Source organism: Spinacia oleracea, chromosome 1, assembly GCF_020520425.1.
Source record: "Spinacia oleracea cultivar Varoflay chromosome 1, BTI_SOV_V1, whole genome shotgun sequence".
NCBI lineage: Eukaryota > Viridiplantae > Streptophyta > Magnoliopsida > Caryophyllales > Amaranthaceae > Spinacia > Spinacia oleracea.
In genome coordinates, this window is record NC_079487.1 from 85,142,611 (window position 1) to 85,154,383 (window position 11,773).

General features: G+C 37.8%; 1 pseudogene; it reads left to right on the plus strand.

Moving 5' to 3' along the window:
- Positions 1–224: 224 nt before the first annotated feature.
- On the plus strand, positions 225–11,471 carry LOC110776455 (transmembrane 9 superfamily member 9-like; annotated as a pseudogene).
- The last annotated feature ends 302 nt before the right edge of the window (positions 11,472–11,773 follow it).

Consider the following 11,773-nt stretch of genomic DNA (forward strand, 5'->3'; position numbering starts at 1 on the left):
AGTTGGCAAAAATGGAGAGATAAATTATAGATTAAAGGTGTGTACATAATAAATAGGCCTAAAAAGGACAAAAATCAAGCACATGAGTTGAATAAAAGTCAAAAAGTACAATTTTCATAGTAAAAATTAATGGTTTAAAATAGAAATAGGCACATCATTTAGGGACACCATTTTAGGAAAACAGGCACTATATTATGGGACGGAGGGAGTAGATTGTAATTTTTATTTTTAATTTACGAGATAAAAAGAAATAATGCTTCCGTTTAGCGCCATGGATGATATTTAAACTCCACCTTCAATTTAACTAGGAGAGAGAAAGTCAGTGAAGTTAGGCGAGGAACGGATATTGCGACAGAGGAAGATGGTGAGCAACTTCCTGTTTAATTGTTTAATTGGAGATAATTATTTGATTGATTAATTCATTCTACACATTTTAATCCAATCAATTGTTTAGTTCTTCTCGAAATCAAACTACTTGCTTACTTACATCTACTGACACTCAGAAACTCCATGAATGGAAGTGGAAACACAATGAAATCAACAATGACATTGTTGTCTTTTGTGCTGCTTGCGATCAACGTCGGTTTGGGAAGCTGCTTCACTCTCTTCAGATTCGGCGATTCGCCTCGACAATATAACCAGGTTCAATTTTATCTTATTTTCCATTTTTTTTAAAATTTTGCATTTGATTGACCTGTTTAGGTGTTTAGTACTCACTTCAATTTGTTTGTATTAATCAGCTGGTTTGCAAAATTCCAATTTAGATTGTGAATACTTTTAATTGTTCTTGTTTTGTACACTTTCCGTTGAGTTGTAGGGTTTTTTAAATTTTTTGTTGGTGAAATTAAGGATGCATTGAAAATTAAATTATAGTTCCGGCGTATAGCTCATTACAATCCGCTGAGTATGTTCTCAAACAATAAGTAGGGGGTTCGGTAAGAAGCCCTAGTTATATTAGTCTCCGCTTCTTTGCTAGTACATCTGCAAGACAATTTTTGCTTCTTGGCACAAAGATGACTTTCTCCTACATGCTGTTGCAACCCCCTGCATATATCAAAGACATTCTTAAGAAATCAGCACCTCCAATTTGACAGTTAAGTAGCTTGACAGCCACCAAACAATCCGAGAGAATAGCCACATTGCCAAAGTTGTTATTTCTCGTAACACACAAAGGCTTATTTTATGCCCATTAACTCAGCATGAAGAGGATTAATAGCATAAATCCTTCTATTGAAGCCCTGTAACCAATGTCCATTGTAATCTCTATACACACCTGCCACACTTGAGAGCACATTAGAGTTTATAAAGGAAGCATCAACATTCACGGGGAGGTTTCTAGGATGGTTGGCGGGTGGGAAGCTCCTGAAAGATATGACATTCCCACGCAAGGGTGATAGCTTGATTAAGGGTAGTAGTGGGAGGTTGAATTTCTTTTTGTTCAAAAATGAATTTATATATTTGCTTCCGTATCTCAAAGCTAATAAACGGGAAAAGGAAATTCCAATGCAACCCTCTGATAATGTTTTTGTTTTTCAGATTAGCTTCTCTACCCACTGCTTGTTGTTATTCACTCAAAGAGTATCAGGTTAGGTGATTAATACCAAACTTGGAAAGCTTTCTGGAAGTTCCTAATAGAATGCAATGAATCTTCCTCGTCATTATTGCAAAGGGAACACAAAGATGTTATATGATATGGTAATATTATATTGAAACTTCTATAAACCAGTATTACAACCTAAGGATTATGAAGTAGAGGCAACCTTTCTAGGAAGGCTATCCTCACTGATTAAACTCCTTTACTGGACATAACTAAATCATCAGCAAAACACAAATGATATAGTTTCATGCTCCTGCGCCTAGAGTGAAAATGGAACTCCTTCTGGGACCTATATAGGACATGATCCTAGATACGTATTCCACACTCAACACAAAAAGGAGGAGTATATTGGATCTCCTTGCCTCAAACCTCTCTTTGACTTGAAGAAACCTATAGGGACCCTATTAAGCATATGAGTGAACATAAGACTAGTAACACAAGTCATGATCAGATTTGTAAAGTCCATAGGGAAACCCAAGCCAAGAAGCATTTCCCTAATGAAATCCCAACTAACAGTATCGTAGATTCGTTGGCCTTCTAGATGTCAATTTTAAGCATACAACTTTTCACTTTTTGACTCCTATACATTCTAACCAAATCTTGACAAATCAACACGTTGCTCAAAACAGTTCACCCAACTATGAAAGCCCCTTGATTACTAGGAATCACACTAGACAAAACTAATTTTATCTTCTCACATAGTAGCTTATTTATGCACTTGTAAATGACTAAACAACAAGATATAAGTCTAAAATCACCCACCATATTAGGAGAGTTGACTTTAGGAATCAAAGTTATAGATGTAACATTTAATTCCTTAAGTAGTTTCCCTGTTTCGAAAAAATCAAGAACTGCATCTGAAACTTCTTTTCCTACAGTATCGATTGCCTTGAAGAAATAACTATTATAGCCCTTTGATCAAGGAGCTCTTTCATTGGGAATAGCGTGCATAACTCTTTTAACTTCCTCAGGCTGAAGTCACACTTTAACAGTTGATGGTGATCATGAGATAAACGTCTCCCTTGTTGCATAATTATTTTCTTAATATAACATATGTTCTGTATTTCCACCACCAGCAAGTTTTGGTAGAAGTCTTAAAAATTCACCAATTTTCCTTTTCCATCTTGTATGACATGGATCCCGTTATGACACTGTCTAGCTTTAATGCTTTGGTGATACACCTTAGTGTTCTCATCCCCATTTAGAAGCCGTTGGATCTAACTATGCATTTGTTCCACTTTTACCTGATTTGCTAGTATGAGATCAGATACGGGTTCGCAATTCGCTACCTAAGTTGCTAAATTAAACAAAAACTGTACCATTTTCATGTTATAACTTACTTTTTCGGTTCACGGTTCATAGGGTGATTACGGAATTAGACAACACTAATCTGTTCTTAAATATGTAAGAGGTGTTGATAAGCGTGAAGAGCCGATGCGTGAACATCACTATAACCTTGTTGGTTCAAGAGTTTAAGGTCTTTTTTTAAAGAGTTTCAGTTTCTGCAAAACTCTAAGCATCGGGGAACCTTGGTTCTCAACCCCCATCTATTCTTCACCAAGTCAGGAAAACTAGGAGAAGGGGTCTACATGTAGAATCTGAATGTTTTTTCCCCTAGCGTTGGTCAAAGTCGCCCTCCGGTAAGAAGGTTACACTAGAAAAGGAGTCGCTCCATGCCCTCCTGCTTATTCGTCCACGTGAAAAACTTGCTAGGCATTTTTGTATCTTCAAGCCACAAACATTAGCACATTGCCCAAAAGTGTTAAACATCAGAATACCTAACAATAGCCTCAACCCTCTCATCAACATTTAACTCATTTGCGTCAACATTGTCAAAGAAGATTAAGCAAACCGAGTATGATGGACAAACAAGGAATTTTTCGTGAGAGCCCGAGTATCCGCCTACTGGGAGAAAACATACTAATCCATTATGAAGAACATGATGATGAAGAACTACAAAGATAGGAATTTTTAAATAGCCTTTAAAGCTTTGCCTCAAACTTTCTCTCTCTCACCTAAACCCTAAGTGTTTGAGAATTCACATTGAGGCTACATCCACACTTAGGTTTATATGAGTCTATATAGTGTAGGCATAAATATCAATTTAACAGACAAGAAAGGACCACGTCGCTTGAAGCTGGCTGAAAAGAAAAGTAGCTCGACCGATCGTTCAGGTGAACCAATAGTAGGTCCAGTCGTAGCAAGGTCAATTTAGGTTGAACAGATACAGTCTTATAGTAAAACAGTCATAACTTCCTCGTTTCTCATCCAATACGAGCTTATGACCTTGCATTGGAACTATATTAAGCCAGACTTCCCCTCCACATTGAATCAACTCCATTCAATGAGTAATATGGACAGACCATCCAAAGCAAACACTTTGCTTTTCTAACTCCACAAGGTTTCCATGCTTAACTCCAAAGTTATGTTACTTCGACACTTCGTCTGGCGGTCGGTGTCGGTGTCGACCCGACCCGACCCGCGACACGACACTCGACACGTGTCCCGGGAGTTATCGACACCCGTCGCAAAAGAATCCAAAAATCAGGTGTCGGTCACTTTTTGTTTGTTGTAGATCTGAATTTTCACCCAAAAACTATTGTGGCTTTTGGCCTCCTTGGTGAGGCGAATCTCATGGTTGCTATCTTTTACTTTAAAATGGTCATAAGATGGCCGAAGAGTATAAAGTGATGGCCGGAAAAAATGTCGGGTGAGGGATGAGGAGAGAGGTAACATGTGGGCTTGTGGGGGACGAAGAGCTGAAGTATATAAAAAAAGTAAGTGGGCCTAGGTACTTTAACTAAAATATTAATAGTGGTAGTTGTCACGTAATTTTTTATTAGTTGTTTTCAAAAAGTAACTTTTAGTTAATCCTTTTTTAGTTAATACTTTGAGAAACTTTTTAATTTATTTTATTTATTAAAAGTGTCGATTTTTTTTCCCGACACTTTATATGGTTGCCGTGTCTACACACCTAGTCAAAACACTCCTTTGACTGTATCAAAGTGTCTACCAAAATTTGGATGAGTATCGAAGTGTCTACAAAAATTTGTATTTAAGTGTCTACACCTTGTTAGATCTGAGCAATATAGCTCCAAAACATATCTTATGACTCCATTTATTATGCTTTGAACCCATCCTCTACACATTCCAACTCTAACAAGATCGAGTTACCAAAGTAACACAAACTAAACAATCCAGATGCAACCCGAGAACTAGGGGGACGGCGGGAGGCCACCTTCTAGGAAAGGTTCCTCCCTGAATCCTCACAAAGCTATTGGTCTAGTATCGAACGAAGCTACAATACAAGTTTCAGTTTTCCCTTTACATGAGTGTAAATCCCAAATTTAATACATTTAAAGGTAATGCAGGCATAAGATAAGAAGCTTTTACTCGCCTTACATGGTATAACATTGCTGTAAAAACAGACAGCGGAACCCTTTCTAAAACGGGCTAGATTCGGGCTTTTAATAGGCCCCCAGCCTGTTGAACAGGTCTAGTCACAACCAAAGAAAAGGTGGCAGGAGCAGGTCAGGGTTAGTGCCACACAGGAGGCAATTATCCTCACCACTCAGCCCTATGTGCATCAATCTTACCGAATATTCAACTTTCCAGACATCATAAGCTAACAGATAAAAGTTTGCTTGGGATATTAAAACGGTTCCAAACCCACCTCTGCCACAGAACATGAGCACTTCATCCTAGGAGGTATTAATAACCAATAGAAATAGTGTTAGAACTTAGAATGCAAGTTCTCAACTACAGAGGACCCTACTGAGATTTGGTGACATTTTCATTTCTTTTTCCCCAAAACTTGCAACCACCTGATATTGTATGGTGGCAAAGCAAACACGTGTCACAGGTTGGGGGAGACATGTAATTAACAGCATGTCCGAAACTGGTCTGTATGATATTTCACAACTAAAGAACCTTTTTTTAAATATGAACTGGGAACAAGGAGGTCGCTGAGCCTAGCTATTCTTGAACACCTATTGATGTCTCAATCTGTTAGTGTATTTATATCCGTAGGCAGGCATCTAGCTATGCTATATAGTGACCATAACACACATACGTTTCAGTGTTTCCTGCCAGTCAGCTCTTCTCGTTATCCCTGGGAAAAGTGGGATTTATGTCCTTCAGAGTTTGGAGCATGCTATATCTGAATATTATAATAAGCTTCAGTTTATCATGAAATAAACATATTTCCCCCATGTTAGAATCTTCTTGTAGGCCCTTAGCATGATTTTTTCTTATCAGTAAGTGTATCTTGTAGCATGTCGTCTGACTTTGAAATATCCTTTCCGGTATTTTTTTTCTGGTTTCAGGGAGATCCATTGATGGTGAAAGTTGATAAGTTAACCTCTTCTGATGCTCAGCTTCCTTATACATACTATTCTGTTCCTTTTTGCCGTCCAAATGCTACATTTGACACTGCTGGATATTTTGGTGAATATTTTGGCCATCGACTTAAAGACTCTCCTTTTGTGGTCAGTACAACTATTTTACTAATCAAACTTATTTGGTAAATCTACTCCTTACTATAATCCCCTGTTTCAAAATTCTGTAGTTCAAGATGCTGGGAGCCACAGATGTGCAGAGTAGTCTGTCGTATCACTCTTGATGAGCTATCAGCAAAGTCATTCCAAGAGAAAATTCATGAGTATTATCATGTTAACATGTATGCTACTAAATTGAATCGCACGAAGGGAAAAAAATAAAGGAGAGGAAGTACTTGGAGAATTCCTCTCCCTTCTTTCCTCCACATACATGTGCTGTTATCACTTTCAATGGAGTTGAAGAACTCATTGCAGAAATAATTAAATAAAACACCCCATGTATTGTTTCCAAAAATTTATTGTAAACTAGAAAATACAAAGTATCTTTTTTATTCTTCCAAATCACGGGTTTATAAAAATGATAAAAAGGTTAATATGGTTGGCCTCCAGAGCCTCATAAGATACACTGGTTGATAGCTTCTGCCTTTTGTTGATTGCATTCATTTACTGTGTCTGCTGTGTTAGGGTCCTGGATGGACTTCCTGTTGCTGTTCGTTATCAACTACCACATCAGGAAGCTGCAGATTATTATCAAATTGGATTCCGTATAGGAATCATGGGGCAATATGCTGGTGTGAGTATATCATCTACTTCATTTGCATCTTGGCATGTCCGCGCGTAATTCATAGTTTCAGCCTGAGCAGTTGTTTACTTCTTCTGTATGCAGGTTGAAGTTTATAAGTACTTCATTTACAATCATCTAGTTTTTACTGTCAAGTATCATATAGATGCTCGCACTGAATTAGCAGAGATTGTGGGGTTTGAGGTCAAGCCTTCAAGGTTAGTCTACAAGGGATTTTCCTCCCACCCCCCCTTCCCCACCAAACCACTGACCCTATATACATCATGAATCTTATGATGCTTATTGTTTTGGTACCAGTGTTAATCATGAATATGAAGGGAAATGGAACGAGAAGACTACTTTAACAGCTTGCAAAACTCATAAAGAGGAGACGTATATCTCATCTGGTCCGCAGGAAGTTCAAGAAAACGAAGAAATTGTGTTTACTTATGATGTCATTTTCCAGGTAAGTCACCAACTTGAAATTCTGTTTGCATATGACATAACCCTCTCTGTGATTCTATCTACAAATGATAGTCCCTTGTAAACTTTTTGGGTCAAACATTTAAAATTATGTTCATTAAAATAAAGTACCTTGAAGATGGAAAAAAGGTCCAACAGGACTCTTATATGTGGATAGAAAGGGTATTGTCATTTTGACTGCCTGAATTCGAAATTCACTATGATCATTCTGAATATAAGATATAAGGTGTCTGTGGTGATTAGTACAAATCAAGCTGAATAGAACATCGGAAATTGAATGATAGCTTGTACATAGTTGGTCAAAAGGGGGTGAGAAAGTGATGATGAGCAATTCTTGTCCATTCAATGCTCCAAGGGCTTCCAACTTTAATACTCGTTCTTCCCCTGCCGGTTTAGGGTAAGTGTAAGATCGTAAGGTTTCTTGTGTCTTGATGTTCCCCGCAGTGGAATTTATAGATGGACATTTTCTCTCAGTTTAATTACTTCCCATGGTTGTCTTAGACTTTCCTTATAATATTTTTTCTGTATATATATATATATATATATATATATATATATATATATATATATATATATATATATATTCCTCTTACCTTACTTTCATTTATTCCACTTTTTCCCTCTTGTTTATTTTTAACTTCCCGCTCCTTTCTGGTTTGATTGGTGATAATGACGATCTCCTACGACGATTCATGTTAGCCGGCCCCAAAACATTTTGGGACTAAGGCTTTGTTGTTGTTGTTGTTGGTTGTCTTAGACTTTTGGTTGACTGGATCTGGTTTAGGCACTGCATCTTGTTGATTTTTGTACTGCTCTTAATGATGATACATTGTTCAGTCCCTCAGTGGACATAGATCCACAAAATCCATTATAGCTGTAAGGGTGCTATAGATCAGAGCACTACATAGGTTCATGTCTTTGAGCTGTCCGATCATTTTAAATCGACAAACTTGTATGCTCCAATGACAACTGTAATTTTAAACTGACAAGATAATAGATTCTTGCCAGTTCCAATGTACGATTTACGATACACTCCACATTGATAAATTAGAGCTTCTATTGATAATACCTTTGCTTGGTGATGTTCCTTGTCTTTATCTCTTGGATGACATTGCCTCTTTTAGATGGATCATTTTCTTATTCACAGGGAGGGGGGAGGAGGAGTTGCTTCTCTCTCTCACCGGTCACCTCACATCTCTTGGTGATCTAATTTCTTTAGCACACCTTAGTGGTGGTCCTCCCATATAAACGCGGCTATGAGCTCCCACACCTGCAAACTTATCATGAATCCTGTGTATATATATAGGTTCCATCATTAAATCTCCCAGTCTTCTCATTCATGTGCTTGAACCAATAACTTCTGTACAAAATACATCCCCTTTCATCAATAAAGTTCTTTTTTTTTTTCCTTTTTTAATGCAGTCCAGGAAAATAGTTATAAAATTAAAAAGTTAGAGTTACACAACAAAGTCAACAAGGAGGTTTCTCCTCCTGAATTACATTCGCCAAAATCCCAGTTGGATTATCAGTAAGTGACAGTATTAATTAATATCTGATTACATAATACATCCGCCGTCCTACAATTTCTTGCCAAAACGTCAGCTGCTGTTTTGGTGCTTGTAGTACTAAACTGAGTAAACTGTATCTTGACATTAGTAGTCCGCGAGATAAGAGCCCTTCATTTCAAGATCACATTCATGTTAGCATCAGCAACCTGGTCCTCTGTCACAATATTCTTCACCGCAAGTTGAGAATCAGAATGGAACAATATTATTCCATCCTCTCAATACAATAGTTTGTCGGCCTTCTACAATTGCTATCAACTCACTCATAAGGACTGTAGGGGCCTTTCTCTTCAATTTATACATCAAAATCCAATCACCTAAACTGTTGCTGATAATGCCCTCTAAACCTGCATATTTGGTTAGTTGACAAATAAAGTTTTCTTTGATTTACACTTTACATGAACCTGATACTTAGGTACGAGGTACGTTCACCATAATACAGTACAACCTTTTTCACACTATGAAAATTTACTAATCTTCACATTCATCCCCTTTGGAATATAGGAAGACTAACTTCCCAGTCTATCGTCGTTTTTCAATCACAAAGTTTACCTTTTTTCACCAATCACTGTGTGCAACACACTCTGAATGCGCGAGTGACCCTGTTTGTGTTAGCTGCCAAAAGCTAATCAAAAAACTAAGGAAGTCCATGCTAATTCTCTTGTAAACTCCTGGATCTGTGAAAAATCAGCAGTGATTGTAGGACCTTATCATGTAGCACTCTTTTAGCTATATCCCCATACCATTCTGTCGGTGTGTGATAGAGTTATGTAGTAATTTAGTATACAGTGGTTGGCTGTGTGCCCTGCTCCTATCCCTTATTTTTTTCTTAGATCTCTTACTTCCATACTCTTTGTTAGGCCTCTATCTTTTAGTTTAACTTGATAAGCTCATTTGTTTTTGTCTTAAGTCAATCATTTGGACAGTCAGAGAGCTGGATGACAAAGGGGGAAGTTATGGATTGGGGAGGAAGTTGATGGTCGGATAAAAGTTATACCAAGATGGTTCTTCCTGTGAGTGATTCTCCAGCGGGAACAATTGTTCATGTAGACTAGTAGTGATTCTCACTCTTCACATAGATTGATGTATTTGACTTTGTTTTCCAAAAAAATGTCCAACCTTGTACTTGATATAATTTCCCTCCCTGTTTTCCTTGAGGTTTTATCTGTTGAGAATTCTTTTCATAATAACCTTGTGTGCATGTTACAGGAAAGCAATGTTACATGGGCATCTAGATGGGATACCTATCATCAATCCCAGGCTGACGAAATGCGTTTCTATGTGACTATCAACCATCTAGTGACACTTGTTTTTGTCTTGGGAGTAGTGGCTACACTAATTATGCGTACATACCGTGACATCTCAAAGTACAATGAATCTGCTATGCGTGACGAAACAGGATGGAAACTAGTACATGGAGATGTTTTTCGGCGACCAATTAACTCAGATTTACTTTGCATTTTTGTTGGAACTGGAATTCAGTGCTTGGGAACAATGATTACAGCTGTTTTTATCTTCTGTTTCCTTGGATTCATCTTACCTTCAGATTGGGATGAGGTTTGGAGAGTGATTCTCTTCCTCTGGGCTTTGATGGGTTATTTTGCCGGCTATTCATCAGCTCAACTTTACAAAATGTTTGGAGGCAAACAATGGAGAAAGATTGCTGCCAAGACCGCGTTCACGCTGCCCGGACCAGTGGCTATCATTCTTTTCATCTTAAATTATCTCACCTACAGACAGAAATCATCAAGTGGTCTTCCACCTGAAGCAATGTTTGCTCTAATCCTCTTGTGGTTTGGTACTTCGGTACCCTTTGTTTTCGTTGGTAGCTACTTTGGATTCAGAACTCAAGCAATAAAATATCCAGTTAGAACTAGTAAAATTCCCCGAGAGATTCCTGAACAACCATTTTATAAGCACCCAGTCATTTCCATTATTGTAGGAGGAATTTTTCCATTTGGGACCATCTTCTATGAAGTTTGGAAAATTTTAGCTACTATCTGGTTGTATCAGTTTTACCACATTCAGAGCTCCCTGTCCTTTGGCTTTCTCACTCTTCTCGCCACTTGTGCTGGGACTACGATCGTGCTCTGCTACTTTCATCTTTGTCGTGAGGACTATAGGTGGTGGTGGACTTCATTCTTGACATCTGGCATTTCAGGAGTTTACCTTTTCCTGTATGCTGTGTATTTCCTTGCAGGCAATCTGTATGTAACAAAGCCAGTTCCGGTGCTTCTCTTTTTAGGTCACATGTTCATTGGTTCGTTTGGGTTTTTTGTTCTAACAGGTACTGTTGGCTTCTATGCATGTTTCTGTTTTACTAGACTCTTATACTCATCCTTGAAGATTGATTGATTTGTAAGGGTATTAGGGTAGTGGCATTGAAGATTTCAACTGCACACTAGTTCTGCTGGTTTACTTGATGTCAACTCATATTTTCTTGAGGAGTTGAAAGTATTTTGTTTAACTGGGACGATAAAATGCCAAGTAAGCATTTTGATGCGTTACGGTAAGCACACACCCCCTCCCCAAGTTTATAAGTTATACAAAACAGTAGTTGTGTCCATCTGTTGTAAATTTTATTCAATGGAAACAGCCCACTTTTCGCCTGTAGAAATACACAAATCATTGAATATAGTCTTTGTTTATCTGAAGGTTTTGCAACGGTGTAGTTTGAAAGAAAAAGAAAAGACAAGCCTTATTCTTGTGAGAAATATCCTTTGTTTTCTTTGACAAGTTTTGTGGAATAAATTAACGGATCACATATTGTCTTTTTTTTTTTTTTTGGACAGGATAGTTTTTTAGGTAATGGACAAGCTAGAACCATTAACAGGAGTATAGTTGTTTTAAAACTTATTTCCCACTTTTCATTGGAATGAAACTTAATTACCAATGTACAGTCCACGTAGGATGGGAATGAGGTGTGTATTTCATTTCAGTATCTAGAGCAAAACCGCTATCTAATAGCGGTTTTACTCACCGCTACCAACATAGGCCCTGTTCGGCAAAA